Genomic DNA, 19,793 nt, shown 5'->3' with positions numbered 1-19,793 from the left:
AAAAACCTTGGGTTCCTTGTCATTTAAGACTTAAAAAAATAAAAAGCATCACACTTAAAAAGCATTCTAAAGCTGCCAAGAATATTATTCAGAGTTACAGTAACTTCCAGAATCTAGTAAGATAAGGAAAAAAAGCCCAATAAGAAAAAATGAAGAAAGGATATGAAGAGGTAATTCATTACAAGTTAAAATATACATTAACAAGAAAAGGTATTTGATATTTTTGGTAATTTGGGAAACGTAATTTAAAAAATAATGTCTTCCTTGTCCATTAGAGTGGCAAAATTAACAAGATTTATTCTCTTAAATGTTGGCCAAGTTCAAGGGAAACAGACAGTTTCACAGACTAATGGAAGGAGTATAAATTTTAAAAGCAAGCCACAGAAAATTTTGTGTAATGTGACTACATTCATGTTTACAATGAGAACATCTAACCCCTGAGAAGGTCTAGAATTGGTGACACCTCAGTAGCAATGGGCATGCTTAGTGCCTGCATCTTGGTTTTTAACACGTTTCTTCACTAAAGGAAACCAGGACACTTTGGAGAAATGGCTGATTCCAGGGCTGGAGACAAGGGAAGTACAAGATGAGTCTTCAAGATTTTGTGCCAGGAAGAAAAGTTCTCAAAGAATGATGGTCAAATGTCAAAAGGACACAAAAGCCAGTTTGAAGGGACTCCCACTGGCCAAATCTAGGATAATTTTAGCAATAAAATGCATAATGAGAGTAATGGACTCTAATCTATTAAATAAAGCAAGAATTCATTAGTCTATCGATGTAAATCAAAAAATAAATAATAGAGAAAGAAAGGTTTTTCCTTTCAATACAATTCCAACTAATAAATATAGAAGGAACTATAAAATTGGAAAATCATCATCTGTCAACTATCGTAATAATTGATTCAGGTTAGAAATATCAATGGATTCTGAAACTAGTCAGTAATTGTATGAAAAGTAACAGTATATTTACATAGCCTCAAATTCCCTTCCTTTGAGACACAGATTAACTACAAAGGGAAAAATGGTAACTTTTCAATGAGGTAGATACCACCTTAATTCAAGTGATCAAAGTTAACAGGGCCAGTGAATGGGCTAATCACAGCATATGCCTGATGGAACACACCAAGAAGGTTTCAGCATCAGTCAAGCACAGTGGCTCAGCACTGTGGTAGGCCAAAGCAGGAGAATCTCAAGACTAGGAGTCTGAGACCAGCCTGGGCAACACAGGGTGAGATCCTGTCCCTATAAAATATTTAAAAATTACCCGGGTACAGTGGCACACACCTATAGTCTCAGCTACTCAGGGGGCTGAGGTAGAAGGATTACTTAGTAGAGGAGGTCAAAGCTGTAGTGAGCTACGATGGCACCACTGCACTCCAGCCTGGGCAACCAAGCAAGATCTTGCCTCTTAAAAAAAAAGAAAAAAGAGACAGAGAGAGACAATGACTGCTTCAACACTGTGCTACTCCTGCCAGAAGTGCATAACCTGAATCTAATCATAAGGAAACCCAATTGAGGGCATTATCTTAAAAAGTCAGTAGTCGAGGCCAGGCGCAGTGGCTCAAGCCTGTAATCCCAGCACTTTGAGAGGCTGAGGCAGGTGGATCACAAGGTCAGGAATTTGAGACCATCCTGGCCAACATGGTGAAACCCCATCTCTAAAAAGAAAGAAAAGAAAGGAAAAAAAAAGTCAGTAAACTTCAAATATGTCAATGTTGTGAAATACAAAAGAAAGACTTGATAACTATTTCAGATTAAAGGAAACTATAGAGACAGAAAAACAATGCAAAACAGATGTCTAGGATTTTCTTTTGCTATAAAGGAGATATCAAAGCAACTGACAAAATATAACTAAGATCGGTACACTAAATAGTGTTGTATCAACATTAATTTCCTGATTTTTTTTTCTTTTTTTGAGACAGAGTCTCACTCTTTTGCCCAGGCTACAGAGCAGTGATGCAATCTTGGCTCACTGCAAACTCCACCTCCTGAATTCAGGAGATTCTAATGCCTCAACCCTCTCAAGTAGCTAGGACTACAGGCACACGCCACCATGCCCAGGTAATTTTTTTTCTTTTTTTTTTTTTTTTTTTTGAGACAGGGTCTCTCTCACTCTGTCGCCCAGGCTAGAGTGCAGTGGCGCAATCTCTACTCACTGCAACCTCCGCCTTCTAGGTTCAAGTAATGCTCATGCCTCAGCCTCTCAAGTAGCTGGGATTACAGGTGCCTGCTATGACACCTGGCTAATTTTTGTATTTTCAGTAGAGACAGGGTTTCACCATGCTGGTCAGGCTGGTTTCCAACTCCAGACATCAAGTGATCCACCCATCTCAGCCTCCCAAAGTGCTAGAATTACAGGCGTGAGCCACCGTGCCAGCCTAATTTTTGTATTTTTAGTAGAGACAAAATTCTGTCATGTTGGCCAGACTGGTCTCAAACTGCTGGCCTCAAGTGATCCTCCCATCTTGGCCTCCCAAAGTACTGGGATTGCAGGCAGGAGCCACTGCACCTGGCTATGATATTTTTAATAACTGTACTGTTGTTATGAACGTCATATGTACTGTCTATGAATGTTATTTTTTGGGAAATACACAGTGAAGTATTTAGAGGTAAAAGGGTAACTTTTGCCTCTAAATACTTTAAGTCTACAACTTACTATTAAGTACTTCAGAAAAATGTAATAACACATAGGAATATAAAGCAATGTAACAAAATGTCCACATTTAGAGAATCTGGGAAACCTTTGGCTTATTCTTGAAACTTATCTGCAAGTCTGAAACTATATCAAAATATTTTTAAAAATTAGAGAACGTCTACATATGAATAGAAATGTAGGTAAATTCCCTGGGATTAGCTTCATGATGGCATTTTCCTTAAACAAAGAGATGAAATGAAGCAAGCCTGCATGGGCATTAATACTGGTCTTCTCAAAATGTTTTCCTCACAGAGCTTCTGTTTTAGAACACTGAAAAAAAAAAAAAGCCATTTTGAAGGCTCTCTCAAGACCAGCTCATTAATCAAGTTCTACAGAAGCACCAACATAATCAAGCCTTTTTCACTGCAGATTTGTGCTTTTTTTTTTTCTCAGTGAAAGTCAAAGCCTCCTGACATCATGAGTAGTTGATGATGTCGTGGCAACTTTTCTGGAATACTAAGCTAAAAAACAGCTTTTCATTTAAAAACGAAAATGGGATGAAACAGTCTTGGTAGAAAGCCTCCACCTCCACTCTGCCTCACTGAATTCTTGAGATGTTAAGTCCTGGGCTGGGGATCAGTGAGTCAGTTGGTCCCACACTGCCTTCAAGTCCATTCCTGTGTGCATTTGAAGAGATGCTGGCTGAGAACGTTCCCTCTTAAGCAGGCAGCAAGTTAAAGAGACTTGCAGGACTGATAGTTCTTTGTCATACACATCCCATCTTTCTAGTGAGCTACAGTTTACAAAAAGCTCTCGTGTATGTGTATTATTTTGTTTCATTCTTTCCTTGAAGTGATTTAAAAAAAAAACAAAAACCCGGGCCAGGTGCGGTGGCTCACGCCTGTAATCCCAGCACTTTGGGAGGCCGAGGCGGGTGGATCACGAGGTCAAGACATCGAGACCATCCTGGTCAACATGGTGAAACCCCGTCTCTACTAAAAATACAAAAAATTAGCTGGGCATGGTGGCGCGTGCCTGTAATCCCAGCTACTCGGGAGGCTGAGGCAGGAGAATTGCCTGAACCCAGGAGGTGGAGGTTGCGGTGAGCCGAGATCGCGCCATTGCACTCCAGCCTGGGTAACGAGTGAAACTCCGTCTCAAAAAAAAAAAAAAATACCCTAATATTCAGTTTAACAGCAATACTACAAAATATCCAGTTTTAAAAACAGGGATGCCCTATAACATCTGCCCTTGGCTCTGATCTAGTTCGAAACAGGACTTACCCAAGCAGATAAACTCCCTGAGACAGAATAAACTAAATGAAAAAAGTAGCTACATGAGTAAGGTGGCTAGGTAAATAATTCTATAAAGAGGTCAGCAGACATACAATGTTCTTTTCTCTTTGAATTTGTCCACATCCATTTCTTAAAGCCTTATCTTCAAGGTAAACTCTACCAAGTAGCTCTGGTTTCACAGGCGTGTTTACAAGACATCACAGGGAATGAGGGATGAGGCCTGTTCACATGGAACGCCACCCCTGGGGCAGACAGCATCAAGAGGTCTCCTGGCACCATTGTTCCAACAGACCAACCACACTGACCTTCTCACATGGGCCCCATCATTCACGTTTCTTCAAAGAAAACAGTAAATTAGCAGTCCACACTTTAGCAAAGAACCCCCAAAACAAAGGCCCTAGCCTAGATCCAAAAACAAAATTTCCCTTAAAGAAAGCGTATTTTCAACCAAAGAAAAATTAGGCTCAATTCTAGGACTAACCATAGCAAACAATTCTACATGCACTGGCCAATCCCACAGCATCTAGATTCCAAAATAAACTCAGCGAAAAAGGCTCTGCTCTCACCTTTTAGAGATAAGAACCAGAGTTAGCAAGCAGCAGAACCATGATTCACACCGAAGTCAACCCACTCTCTCCTCAAACCCACTGGCTTCTCCATGGTCCACACAACCCACTGGGAACAGATGAACCCGTCAGAATTTCTCTTCAACACCCAAATCGCCACCCCACCCCCATTCCCTTGGTTTAAATGCCCTGGGGGCAGGTGACAAATCAAATTCCATTCTTAGGCAGCTTCCCAACACAAGACATATTTGCCTCAAAAGGCAAAGCAAAAGAGGAGAAAATGGGTTCTAATACCTACAGGTCTATCTTACCCAGAGGAACGTTTTCATGGTCTGGCATTATGGATGAACTCAGGGCAGGAAGAACCCATCATTATGTAATGTCAGAGGGCAGGCGACAGGCGGAGGGAGGCGAGCCCATCAACACTCCCTTCCTTTGCCCACAAAGACACAAATTTACCTCTAACATTTCGAATGTCTGTCTTCTGGGGCCTATCCATTCCTGGCTGGTTTTTCAAGAGACAACCACAGATATCTGCATATTTCTCAGGCCTCATTTAATGGACAACAAAGCCAGAGAGAAATAAAATATAGAAAGCAAAGATGCTAGAAATGCTGTTGGGGTCTAAAGAAAAGGGAAGAGTTTCGAGGATGGAGACCAGATTTCCTACACGGAGATGCATGTTTACTTTTACCCGGTTATGTTTACACCTAAACATGGCAAGGCCTCCAGCGTCAGAAGCCGGTAGACCCAGCCCTGGAGCCGTACAGGGCTGGCGCTGCGACTGCATCCCGCGGCCCCACGCCCGCTCGGTACCCGGCCCCCTGCCGGGGCGGCCGGGTCCTCACAGGGCTCGGGGTCCGCCGGGCTCGAATTGTTCTCAAAAGACGCCACCGCAGGTAGACCACTGGCACCGCTAGGCAGAGCGATTTCCATGACAACAGCGGGCGCTGTCCCCGTCCGGCCCAGCAGGAACCGGGACGCGCCCCCCACGCCTGTTGTCCGTCCCTTGCCCCGGCTTCCGCGGCGGCCGCATAGCCTCCGGCCCGGCCCGACCCACCTACCTGGCGCTTCCCGGCCCCCGGAGCCAGCCGCCCCGCCGTCCCGCCGGGCCGAGTGCCGGAGCCCCGCAGCAGCAGCGCCGCCGCCTGGTTGTGAAGTCACGGGCTGCGGACCCGACCTCACGTGCTGGTCCTCCAGCCCCGACCCGCAGAGCCCGACCCGGCCGCTAACCAGCCGCGCGCGCCGCAGCCCTAGCCCGCCGCCACTGCCGCCGCTCTAGACGCCGGGCGCAGCCCCGCCCCGACCCCGCCCCCTCGCCGCGCACGCGCGCTGTGGCCCGGCCGGCGCCTTGCGACCCCCGCCCCGCGACCGGCCGGAGCTGGGTGCGCCTCCCGAGGCAGCAGGGCCGGTGACCGAGTTATCCGCGTCAATTCCTACTCCTGGGTTCCCAGAAGATCCCACTGTATCCTGTGACTGCTTCACTTGCAAGGAGTTCTTGAACTTCTGGACTTGACTGAGCGACTGCATCTTCACCCTGTCATTCACTGCTTCTGAGGATCCCCAAGTGAAGGTTTCCCGGAGGAGCCGGGACCCAGGGGCGCGCCCCCAACCTTTTATCCTCTGGACAAGAGCACTTCCTGAAGTGCAGACTTACTCCCCAGGAGATGTTTAGGAAATTGAACATTCCAACCAGAGACAAGCAAAAAATTAAAATCTTAATACTTCGAAAATACAGACTTGCAAAAACAAGAGGTTGCTAACCTCCGAGTTTATGTCCTTCCAGACCTATTCTCGCCTGTGTCCGTAAGTGTGCACTAACAGACTTACAGCAAACATCCGTCCTTACACTTTGCTCCCAAATTTCTATTTTTCTATAGAGAAAAAGAGTAATCAGAAGTTTTGGAAGACATTTTTCGCTTTAATTTGACTTTAAAACAACATTTCGGTCGGGTGCAGTGGCTCACACCTGTAATCCCAGCACTTTGGGAGGCCGAGGCGGGCGGATCACCTAAGGTCAGGAGTTCAAGACCAGCCTGACCAACATGGAGAAACCCCGTCTCTATTAAAAAATAGAAAATTAGCCGGGCATTGTAGCACACGCCTGTAATCCCAGCTACTTGGGAGGCTGAGGCAGGAGAATTACTTAAACCCGGGAGGCGGAGGTTGCAGTGGGCCGAGATCGTGCCATTGCACTCCAGCCTGGGCAACAAGAGGGAAACCCCTTCTCAAAAAAAAAAAATTATCCCTGAGCAAGTGTAAATACTGGACTGAACGTATCCTTATCTTTGCGTTTCAACATTTTATCCGGAAAAAAAAATTCTTAAAATTATTTTAATTCAATAAACCATAATGCTTCTCAAGCAGAACATTTATACATAAAGTTTGCTTCAAAAAGAAAAGAGATTAGCCGAATGTGGTGGCTCAAGTCTGTTATCCCAGCACTTTGAAAGGCTGGGGCGGGCGGATCACGAGGTCGGGAGATCAAGACCATCCTGGTCAACATGGTGAAAACTTGTCTCAAAAAAAAAAAAAAAAGAAAGAAAGAAAGAGGCCGGGCGCGGTGGCTCAAGCCTGTAATCCCAGCACTTTGGGAGGCCGAGACGGGTGGATCACGAGGTCGAGAGATCGAGACCATCCTAGTCAACATGGTGAAACCCCGTCTCTACTAAAAATACAAAAAATTAGCTGGGCATGGTGGCGTGTGCCTGTAATCCCAGCTACTCAGGAGGCTGAGGCAGGAGAATTGCCTGAACCCAGGAGGCGGAAGTTGCGGTGAGCCGAGATCGCGCCATTGCACTCCAGCCTGGTAACAAGAGTGAAACTCCATCTCAAAAAAAAAAAAAAAAAAAAAAAAAAAAGCGAAAGAAGAGACAGAGAGAGAGAGAGAAAAGAAAGAAAGAGATTAACCAGTTAGGAAGGGAAATTAAACAAGTATTTATTTAGAATTAGGTCTGATCCTCCTTATGTAGCAAAAACCAAATGCAGAAATAAAGGGGAGCCTGAGGCAGGAGCATCAGTTGGGCAGAGGATTTTGAGGCTACAGTGCCAACCTGAAACACGGAGCAACAAATACCCTGTCTGAAAGAGAGAGAGAGAGGAAGGAAGGAAGGAAGGAAGGAAGGAAGGAAGGAAGGAAGGAAGGGAGGGAAAGAAAAGACAGATGCCCTAGTTTTACATTTTTATTTCTTTTCTGACGTTTTATTTCTCTTCTGAAAAGTAACTAAGTAATAAAACAGTTCCTTCTTATTGTTTCTGCAGCTAAGTGGAAGGAAGTATTGACAGAACCTTGACTCCGCAGTACAAAGTTAAAGCCAAGAAAATCAAATTTGTAGAAATGCAAAAATACTTTTATATTTTATTTTTTTTAATTACTGTGACCAATTAGTTTGCTTGGTACAGCCCCAGTTTACCTATTTTTGCCAGCAAAATTATCAATAGAGTCCCCTTTCACTCTCAAAAGTATTCTGTTCAAACACTAAATTTTATGGCCATGCTATTGATAATCCAGCTAAGAGAGTTGTTAAACACTAACTTTTAAAAAAGAGAAAAAAATTAAATTTATACAGATTTAAAAATAGACATCAGTCTAATTTCAGTATTCATTTAGTACAGTAACACCCTGAATGAGGATCAGCTTCCAAAAACATTTGTCACTTGACTGTTATGTAATTATGGATAATCTTCAAAGATCAATCATGTTTTCAGTGTGGCAAAGAATGAGGCCCTAATTCCACTATAGAATGAAAATTATCAAGGGAAAAGGGTGCCCTGTGTTAGTTAATACTGTAAAAGGAAAATAAAATTAATATTGGGACCCCCAAATTCACTACTCCAAAGGAAAAAGCTAAGCTTAGGAACTGAATCATACAAAAACCTGCCTTCCTTTTGTTCCTAAAGAGACAGCTGCAAGATAGAAGGCCACATATATCCCCAGGTGACCTCCCTCACCCTGACAATGTAAATTAACAGCTTATCTTCACAGGAATGGGACAAAGACAAGAATCCTTCCACCCACCCCAAAACAAATGCATATTTGACTTCTTCCAATACTCTCTGTTTATTTGTCTTACATAAAATGCATAATTCACTGTTCCTCTTTCCCCACCTTCCTATTCTTTCCTCTTTAAATACTGAAGTCTCCAAAACCCTCTTGGGAAAAAGCATAGGCCACAGATCCTACTGTAGTTTTTGTCTCTTTTTCCCTTTTTGGTTTACAATACGATGCTGTATCTTCCCTAAGCATCACAGTGATAGAAGTATGCTGGTGGTAAAGTATCCCAGTCCTTCAGAAGTTCTCAAGATGGGGTCCCTAAGCAGTAGCATCAGCATCCTCTCAGAATTGGCAAGAAATGCAAATTCCCAGACCCCACCCCAGATCTGCTGAATCAGAAACTCTAAAAGTGCGGCTAAATTACCTGTATTTTAACAAGCCCTCCAAGGGATTCTGATGAACATACTGACTTAATCTATATTCAGGAAGTAAGCTGATTTAGATTATCAATGTACAATAATTAAGAGGTGAGCAGTGTTATCTTTAGGACTAGAACCATCCTATGTGACAATTTCTCTTCGGGCCATTTAACATGATATTTCTGTAGGCATACAGTCAGCTCTCCATATCTGTGGTTTCCACATCCATGGATTCAACCAAACCGCAGATCAAAAATATCTGGGGAAAAAATTGCATCTGTACTGAACTTGTACAGACTTTTTTTTCTTGTCATTATTCCTTAAACGATAGAGTATAACAACAATGTACATAACATTTACATTGTATTAAGTACTATAAGTAACCTAGAGATGATTGAAAGTATACAGGAGGATCTGCATACATTATATGAAAAAACTACACCATTTTTTATATAAGGGACTTGAGCATCCATGGATTTTAGTAACCACCAGACGTCCTGGAACCAACTCTCCATGGATACTGAGGGATGACTACACAGAATATGTGTAACCTTTAGGCCAGGCGCAGTGGCTCACACCTGTAATCTCAGCACTTTGGGAGGCCGAGGTGGGAGGATCACTTAAGGTCAGGAGTTTGAGACCAGCCTTGCCAACATGATGAAACCCGTCTCTGCTAAAAATACAAATATTAGCTGGGCATGGTGGCATGTGCCTGTAATCCCACCTACTCAGGAGGTTAAGGCTTAAAAATCACTTGAACCCAGGAGGCAGAGGTTGTAGTGGGCTGAGATGGCACCACTGCACTCCAGCCTGGGCAACAGAGCAAGACCCTGTCTCAAAAAAAAGAAAAAGAAGAAGAAAGAATATTCGTAACCTCGAAAACCAACAGCCCTGTAGTCATAGCAGCCACTGGAGGGGCAAAAAGGATATGGAGCACCTGAAAGAGCCCCATCCCCAGAGTCCTGTCACTATTTGACTCGTCTGGCAACTTCCTGGAAAAGCTGTATTCCCAGGGTTTGTCTTTAATTGGCATAACTCAGAGCTTGCCCTGTGCAAATGGCCCTCTCCTCAGGGCACTGTTGAAAACAATCGGTAACAACTGTTTAACATTACAGCAGCCTCAGGTAGTGACACCAGTTAGAGCTAACAACAGGCTGACTGAAAAACTTGAAAAAGAAAAATGAAGAATGAGATGTCCATGGTGAGGGGGCATTAAAAAGATTTAACATTCACTTCATCTACTTGATTGTTCAGTAAAAGTAAAGATATATATATATATATAAAGATTTAACATAAGCTGCCTGGCAGCACATGCCTATAGTCCCAGCTAAGGAGGCTGAGGTAGAAGGATCATTCAAGCCCAGGAGTTTGAGGCTATAGTGTGTTATGATTGCACCTGTGAATAGCCACCAGACTTCAGCTTGGGCAACATAGCAAGATCTCATCTAACAGAAAAAAAAGATTAACATGTTTCTGGAAATCTGAGAAGGCCCAAGTTTTACTTCTGGCTAACCTTGAGTATTTGAGTGAGCAGGATGTAAAGGCTGAGACAAAGTTGTGAACTGTCTGCCTGAAAATTGGAGGCATGCATTAATATGCACGCATAGCCTCACCATAAACAAAGGAAGATAAAAATCTTTGATGCTAGCATTGGAGGAATGCTAGAGCATTTCTCTCATGTTAGTGAACAATTAAACTAACTACCAATGGCTACAGTGACTACAAATGACAAAGAATACAGACTTCACAAAATTAGTCCAAGAAAGGCACCAAACAAATAAAAACAGTAACAACAGCAAACCGTGGGGGAAAGGGAAACATGATTTTCAGAGTTGCCACATTACATTATTTTTAATGTCTATATTTTAGCAAAAAGTTATAAGACACATAAACAGGCGGAAAAGGACATAGGCTGGAAGGCAGTCAGTAGACTGTCACTGAAAATGCACAAATTGTGGACTTAGTAGACAAAGATCTAAAATCAGGTATTACAAATGTTTTCAAAGAACTAATGGAAACTATGTTTCAAAAATTAAAGGAACATATGAGAACAATATCTCACCAAAAAGAGAGTACAGTTAAAGATATAGCAATTATGTAAATATAAATAAACTCTGTGCTTGAAAGATATAATAACTGAAATGAAAAATCCATTCGAGGAGGACAATGACAGGATTGAGTGGCAGAAGAATTAGCAAAATTGAGGGTAAGTCTATGGATACTGCCTAGTCTGAAGAACATACAGAAAAATCAATGAAGAAAAATGAACAGAGCCTAAGACATCAGTAGACATCATCAAGTATACTAAGACATATGTAGTACCTAATGGGAGTACCAGAAGGAGAGGAGGGAGATAGAGGTGTAGAAAAAAATATTCACTGAAACCTTCCCAAATTTGCTTTAAAAATTAATCTATAATCCAAAATTTTCAACAAACCCCAACTAAAATGAACTCAAAGAGAAGCATATCAAGATACATCATAATCAAACTATCTAAAACCAAAGATGGAAAGAATCTTGAAAGCAACAAGAAAGAAGCAACTCCTCATGTACGAAGAATTCTCAATAATATTAATGGCTGTTTTCTAGCCGGAAACCACAGAGACCAGAAGGCAGTGAGATGACACATTCAAAGTAATGAAAGGAAAGGAAGGAAGAGCAAACCGAGAATTCTATATTCAGCAAAACTGTCCTTGAAAATGAAAGAGAAGTTAAGACTACCTCAGGTAAACAAAACTGAAAGAATTTATTGCTAGCAGATCCACCCACTAAGAGGCACTAAAGGAATCCTTTAGGCTGAAATAAAATGGCACTAAAGAGTAACTCAAATTCACACAAAGAAAAAGAACCAAGGCAAATTTAAAGTCAGTGTGTAATGCTTTTCTTCTCTCTGATTTAAAAGACAACTGCATAAAAAGTAAGTATAAATCCGTGTTGATTGGCTCATAATATTAAAAGATAAAATTAGTATGACAATAATAGCACAAAGAAGTGGGGAGTGAAGAGAGCTTAACTGGAGCAAAGTTTGTGTATGCCATTGAAATTAAGTTCTTTTTTTTTTTTTTAGATGGAGTTTCACTCTTGTTATCCAGGCTGGAGTGCAATGGCACGCGATCTCGGCTCACCACAATCTCCGCCTCCTGGGTTCAGGCAACTCTCCTGCCTCAGCCTCCTGAGCAGCTGGGATTACAGGCACGGGCCACTGTGCTCAGCTAATTTTTTGTATTTTTAGTAGAGACGGGGTTTCACCATGTTGACTAGGATGGTCTCGATCTCTTTACCTCGTGATCCACCCGCCTCGGCCTCCCAAAGTGCTGGGATTACAGGCGTGAGCCACCGCACCCGACACTGAAATTAAGTTCTAAAAGCTCAATTGTTTTAGATTGAGAAGCTAACTGTAACCTCCAGGACAAATACTAAGAAAATGACTTATATATACATATATGAAAGAAATAAGAAAATTAAAATAACGTACTAGAAAATATCTATTTACTACAAAAGAAGGCAGTAATGGATGAATAGAGGAACACACAGGACATAAGATATATGGAAAATACATAGCAAATGACAGATATAAATACAACTTTATCACAAGTTATATTAAATGTAAATGTGGCTGGGTATAGTGGTTCATGCCTGTAATCCCAGCACTTTGGGAGGCTGAGGTGGTAGCACTGCTCGAGATCATGCATTCAAGACCAGCCTGGGCAACTTAGTGAGACCTCCATCTCTATAAAATTTTTTAAAAATATTAGCCAGGCATGATGGCTCACGCCTGTAGTTCCATCTAATCAGGAGGCTGAGGTAGAAAGATCACTTGAGCCCAGGAGTTCGAGACTGTAGTGAACTGTCATTGCACCACAGTACTCCAGCCTGAGTGACAGAGCAAGACTGTCTCAATCAATCAATCGATCAACAAAAATGTATTAAATACTCCAATCAAAAAGCAGAGATTATCTGCATGAACTTAAAAAAGATATAATCCAACTACACATTGTATACAGAGATGAATACAGATTTTAAGGTAGAAATAGATTTAAGATAAAATGATGAACAAAGGTATACCACAGAAACAGTAACCCACAGAGTGCTGGAGAAGTTATACCAAACAAACTTAAACAAAACAAACCTTTTATACAAAACAAACTTTGTTACACAAAACTTTTTTATACAAAACAAACTATAATACAAAACAAACTTAAAACAAAAAAATTACTACTGATATAGACATTTTATAATTGTAACAAGGTTAAACTATGAGGAAGATATAGTAATTATAAACATATATACATCCACAGTAGGGCCCCAGGATACATGCAACAAAAACAGAATTGAAATGAGAAGTGAACACTGTAATAGTAATAATTGATAATTGCAACTCCACTTTAAGTAATGGATAAAATAATGAGGTAGATCAAACAGGAAATATAAAACTTGAACAATACGATAAGCCAACTAGATTTAACAAATCTGTAGAATATTCCACCCAACAACAGAACCTACATCATGTTAAACTATACACGAAATATCCTCTAGGATAGATTATATGGTAGGACATTTAAAAGCCTAAATAAATTAAAAAAATTGAAGTCACACAAATTATGTTCTCTAATCATAATGAAATTAAAACAGAAATCAACGACAGAAGGAAATTTGGGGAATTTACAAATAAATGGAAATTAAACAACACAGTTCTCAGTAACCAAATGGTCAAAGAGGAACTCAGAAGGAAATTAGAAAATATTTTGAGAAAAAATAACATGAAAACTCAACATACTGTTGCAGAACTTTGCTCCTTAGTTCAGCTAAAATCTGGTTCTTGTCACAAGACCAGGAAAATTTAGGCACACAGACACATTGAAAGATGAAAAAGGCAGGATGTTATTGGGCAAAAAAGGAAAAAAAAATTTTTTAAACTCAGCAGAGCAAGATGGAATCCTGCTCACAAGACTCACAGATTGAATCCTAGGCCACTATACGGGAACCGGAGAGGCCGGGCTCCCCACGCTGTTCCAAAAGGAACTATTTCCCCTGGCTCCATCCTGTTCTCCCAGTGCGCAGGCCTGTAGGAGGTTCTCTGGGGACCTTTCCCCTTATCTGCCTCCTGCATCTGTCATTTCTGGCTCTAGAGAAGTACATCTAACTGCTGTTAGAGTAAGAACAAGGAAAAAGACAAAGACTGATCTTAACCGCTTCCTGCTGACAGGGGGCGCTGTTTGGAGGAAAACAGCAGTCAGCGCTCCCTCAGTCACCTGTCTAAGGGTCTCAAGCAGAAGGAGTCGTCTGCTTGAGACCCTTAGACAGGCGTCTGAGGTTGCGCCACTCAGGCAACTGGAGTCGTCTGAGGCTCCGCTTGCATGGCCATTTGTAGTTCCGTAGCCTAAAGGCAAGAAAAGACAAACTGGGTTTTTAGAAAATATGTATCATGCCTGGGAGATAGTACTTCTTTAGAAAGGGGAATGATAGATGCAGGAGGCAGATAAGGAGGGAGGAAGGTCCCCAGAGAACCTCTCACGGGCCTGCAGGAAAGGACAAACTAGGTTATTAGAAAACATGTGTCTGCCGGGTGCTGTGGCTCCTGCCTGTAATCTCAGCACTTTGTGATGCCGTGGTGGGCGGATCACTTGAGGCCAGGAGTTCGAGACCAACCTGGCCGACATGGTGAAACTCTGTCTCTACTAACAATGCAAAAATTAGCCAGATGTGGTGGTGGGTGCTTGTAATCCCAGCTACTTGTAGTCCCCACCTCCTACTGGAGGTTGCAGTGAGCTGAGATCACACCACTGCACTCCAGCCTGGGCAACAGAGTAAGATTCCATCTCTTAAAAAAAAAAAAGAAAGAAAGAAAAAAGAAAAGAAACATGTATTGAAACAAAATAAGGCCATGGTAAGGGCAGCTCAAAAGTCCTGAGGTCTTTTACCAGCTTGCACAAGGAGGAGGTGCCAAAAGTCTGACTGGTAATAAAAACGTATATCCTTTTGCTGGCATATTAGACTTCTGGGTTCCCTTTCCCTGAGCCCAATCCTAAGCCAACCAGTCTAAGGTTTGGGAAATTAACTCTTCCCAGTTTGGGGGATGCATGTGAGGGGAGTGTCCCATAGTACAGAGACACAATTAACTATCAGTGAAGAGGACAGAGGAGGAGAAAGAAAAAAGGAGGCATTTTTGAGGGGAGTCCCAGGAGTTCATGATGCATTTGAAAGGGGTACAGACTGCAGATGAATGTCTTACTCATCTAGAAAGAGGGCAGCAGGCATCCCTGTTTCCCTTCTCTTCCTAGAAAATACCTGGGGTATGGAGGGAGGAAAAGTGAGCTGTTCCTCTTTCTGTCCTCCATCATCCCCTCGTCCCAGCCAAGGGGTGCCACCCATGGGTGTCAAAACGACATTCATCCAGTTTAGTGGGGGTGGGGTTTGGGTGGGAATATCCACTCTTACCCATGTATGCCCTGTCTCCCCTGCTGTCAGTAGTCCTTGAATTCCCTAGACTTCATTTATGCCATGGATGCCAGTATGAAACAGGAAGCTTGGCTTAATGGACAGGAATTAGTCACGTTCACCTGCACCGTGCCTTTTAACTTCAGTTATTGACAGCTTCTGGATCCCTTGGATCCAGTTTTCTTTCCTAGGGCTTTGACCCAAAGCTGGGAATTCAGTTTGGGACAAAAGTGTGTCTTGGGGGGATTGCATGGACTCCTTATTATAAGCTCAACGCTAAGGTGAAGCTGTGGAATTGAGTCCTCCAATGAGGGAGAGAAAAGGATGTCTTGTGACACGCCCAGATAAATGGTGGCTCTAGTTATGCTTGGTAAGATTTGCGTGTGTGGGGCTTGGCTTTGGTTAGCTCCCTTGGTCTTACTTTCCCAAAAAGGAAACCTCCGGGTGATGGGCATCCTATTTATTCCCAACACCTGGCAGGATTTGCAGGATAATTGCTCAGAACCAGAATAATGATCCAGATTTTTATATCACGTCCCTTTTGTTCTTTCTGAGCTGCAACCAGAAATTGCCAGTTGGTTCACAGAACAAGCAGGGTTAGTCTAAAATGTAGGCCAAAAAAAAACCCAAAAAAACAAAAACAAGAACCAAAAAAACCTAATGAGTCTAGAATCTAATGATGATAAATTTTGAAATGTAATTTCTCTCTCCTTAGTCCTCATTTCCATTAAAAAAAAATCATGATAGGACTGCATTGTTTGCAAAATAGACTTTAGTCTTATACTTGACCTGATTATTTGCATAAAGTGCAGCAAAAAATGATTATTTAAGCAAAGACTTGGAACCAACCCAAATGCCTATCGATGAGAGACTGGACAGGGGAAATGTGGCACATATACACCATGGAATACTATGCAGCCATCAAAAATGATGACTTTGTGTCCTTTGTAGGGACATGAATGAACCTGGAAACCATCATTCTCAGCAAATTGACACAAGAACAGAAAATCAAACACTGCATGTTCTCACTCATCAGCGGGTATAAAACAATGAGAACACATGGGCACAGGGAGGGGAAAATCACACACTGGGGTCCATGGAAGGGGAACTAGGGGAGGAACAGTGGGGGGTGGGGAATTGGGGAGGGATAACATGGGGAGAAATGCCAGATACAGGTGATGGGGAGGAAGGCAGCAAACCACATTGCCATGTATGTACCTATGCAAAAATCTCTTATGTTCTTCACATGCACCCCAATACCTAAAATGCAATAAAATATATATATATATATTCTAAAAAATGATTATTTACACATAGGCCTTTTAGATTGGCTTTGATGGAACTCTCTTCCACAAGAAATCTCAGATAAGAGCCATGGGTTTGTATCCTCAAATACTTGTGAGTTGAGTGAACTCTTCTTGAGGTCCCAAGAGCATGTGGTTCCTGAGCCTGTTGGAAAGTGACATTCTTTACTCACCACAGGTTAGGAACCCTGTATGGGGACTGTGTAGACAAGAATACAAGGCCAGTTTTCCCAAGGGCTTTTATTGCCTCTACAAGTCAAGCTTGACTCCTGATATGATTTGGCTCTGTGTCCCCAATTCTTATCTTGAATTATACTCCCATAATTCCCACGTGTGGGTGGGACCTGGTGGGAGATAAGTGAATCTTGGGGTGGTTCCCCCATATTGTTTTCATGGTAGTAAATGAGTCTCATGAGATCTTATGGTTTTATCAGGGGTTTCCACTTTTACATCTTCCTCATTCTCTTTTAGCCTGCTGCCATTAGTGTAAGACGGGATTTGCTCTTCCTTGCCTTCAACTGTGATTCTGAGGCTTCCCTAGCCATGTGAAACTGTAAGTCCAATTAAACCTCTTTCTTTTGTAAATTGCCCAGTCTCAGGTATGTCCTTATCAGCAGCATTCAAATGGACTAATACAACTCCTGAAGGGGAAGCATACCCTTCCAGTCTAAGCCTTGGTAAAACAATCAGTTTCTCCAATTGCATCTTGTTGCAAAGGAAAATGGATTCTTACTGCACTGATGCAAACAACTATATTGCCAGAAACTAAGAATACTCACAGATAGTTTTCAAATTCTAGAGAACCAGGCAGAGAAAAATAAACATGCTCCAAATTTTGTTCACATGAGTATAACTTTCTCAATTATTAAAGACCATAAATAGCTCAAAGTTTCCTTGGCTCTGAAAAACAAAGCAAGAATTAGCATGTTTCAAGCAAAGTCAAAAAGTTTATTTCAGTTTTCTCTTAATTCAGTTCATCCAGTTAGCTCTTGCTTTGCTTGATATTGGAGAACACTTCAGTTCTTCGTTAGTCTAATATGTTTTTCCTTTATTCCAATGTCACAAGGTTATGAGAAACCTGTATTTGAGAGCATCTGTCAGAGTCCTATAGCTTCATATAGTCCATTCTTTGCAAAGGAACAAAACAAGACAACAATTGTGAATAATAAGATGTCCAGGGTAGTAACAGTTAGAAATACAATTGACAAAGAAGTTTGGTTATGGCCAGGTGCGGTGGCTCACGCCTATAATCCCAGCACTTTGGGAGGCAGAGGCGGGTGGATCACAAGGTCAAGAGATCCAGACCATCCTGGTCAACAAGGTGAAACCCCGTCTCTACTAAAAATACAAAAATTAGCTTGGCATGGTGGTGCGCGCCTGTAGTCCCAGCTACTCGGGAGGCTGAGGCAGGAGAATTGCTTGAACCCAGGAGGCAGAGGTTGCAGTGAGCCAAGATCGCGCCATTGCACTCCAGTCTGGGTAACAACAGCGAAATTCTGTCTCAAAAAAAAAAGAAAAAAAGAAGTTTGGTTATATCTGTCATTTACAACAACTTAACCACGTTAATTATGATGAATAGCATATACTTTAGACATTAGAATTTTAGAAATCCCATACAACTTTGGAACATACATTAGTATTATTCACCAAAATATAACCTAAAGAAGATTGAACACCACTTTGGCAATCCCATGTAGCTAAACATGACAAATATCCCTGTTTACCTCTCTTTTGGATACTCCAGAGGCCCTCTGTAGCACCCAAATGTCAAGCACGAGGAAAGATAATTTTGAAACTGAAGTTTGATTTTGGGAAGTCAGTTACATATCTTAGAAGTGTAAAACACTCGATGCTATGAAACATAATTCCAGATTACCATGTTATTTATTTTGCCAAAATGATTCAGAAATTTAAAAAAGCAAAAACCTTTTATAATCCTTTACAAATTTTGCTAAAGAGAATACTAGCGCCTTAAGAGTACCTTGTTGTGCTTTTATTTCAATGCTCACTTTACAGAAAAACCATATAATACCCTTTTGAATTTAATCAATATATTCACACATGAAATTTCTGCAAGATTAATGTGTACAATCTTTAAAGCTTCAACTTTATCTTATCTAATTCAAAACAATCCTTCAACCCAAGGCAAGAATTTATATTTCCATGCTTTCATATAATCTTTTACTAAAAGCACATCTTACTGTTCTTATGCACCTTGCATATAAATCTATTTGCAGTATTTTCAATTTCATGTTATAATGGTAACTCCTAGCAATTTTTTTTTTTTTTTTTTTTTTGAGAGGGAGTCTCACTCTGTTGCCCAGGCTGGAGCCCCTGGAGCGTAGTGGCATGATCTCGGCTCACTGCAACCTCCACCTCCCAGGTTCAAGCAATTCTCCTGCCTCAGCCTCCCAAGTAGCTGGGATTACAGGTGCCTGCCACCATGCCCGGCTAATTTTTGTACTTTTTTGTTTTTAGTAGAGTCGGGGTTTCACCATGTTGGCCAGGCTGGTCTTAAACTCCTGACCTCTTGTGATCCACCCACCTGGGCTTCCCAAAGTGCTGGTATTACAGGCATGAGCCGCTGTGACTGGCCACTCTTAGCAATATTTAGCTCTAATGTAAAACCTGGTAATTTGTTTTAATTATGTTCTGGGTGCAGCCATGGTTTGACTCCTTTCAGCATAATTAAGGGCCTGGTTAATTCCATATGTCACCAGGCTTTACCAATTGTGAAGCAGGAAGGTCTAACAGTTCTCAAAAACCAAAAAGGTGGTTTATAACCTTAAAACATTTAGGAAACTTAGTATCTAACCTGTATAATTTAATTCACCTCTTTACATTTTGATTACATCTGCATTTCATCAATAATTTTTAAGACTGCTTTTATTTATCAAAGATTAAAGTCATGTGAACTAAAAGCTACCACACCTTTTATTTTCCCTTTAAAAAATGTTGATCCAAGCACTGATCTTCCTTTAGGCCAATTAATTAGAGCTCTTTTTATAGATATTTACACACACAATGCATGTATAATAAGAGTGGCAAGACAAAATGGAAAAAAAGAATTTAGTCAACTGAGAAAAAAAACCCTACAAAACAAGATTCCAGAGAAGAAAAACATAAAGGCCTTTTAAATATAT

General features: G+C 41.5%; 1 protein-coding gene across 50 annotated transcripts in view; it reads right to left on the bottom strand.

The window, feature by feature from the left end:
- Nucleotides 1-5,779, bottom strand: part of INPP4A (inositol polyphosphate-4-phosphatase type I A) — a 153,094-nt gene extending 147,315 nt beyond the window's left edge. For all 50 annotated transcript variants that reach the window (XM_078348703.1, XM_054244539.2, XM_035271676.3 and 47 more), the window contains exon 1: nt 5,560-5,779. The gene's annotated coding sequence lies outside the window, so the exon portion shown is untranslated. The remainder of the gene's footprint in view (nt 1-5,559) is intronic.
- Nucleotides 5,780-19,793: the final 14,014 nt, after the last annotated feature.

Source organism: Callithrix jacchus, chromosome 14 (assembly GCF_049354715.1).
Source record: "Callithrix jacchus isolate 240 chromosome 14, calJac240_pri, whole genome shotgun sequence".
Taxonomy (NCBI): domain Eukaryota; kingdom Metazoa; phylum Chordata; class Mammalia; order Primates; family Cebidae; genus Callithrix; species Callithrix jacchus.
The sequence above is the reverse complement of the archived record's forward strand: the minus strand, read 5'-3'. Positions and strand labels throughout refer to the sequence as shown.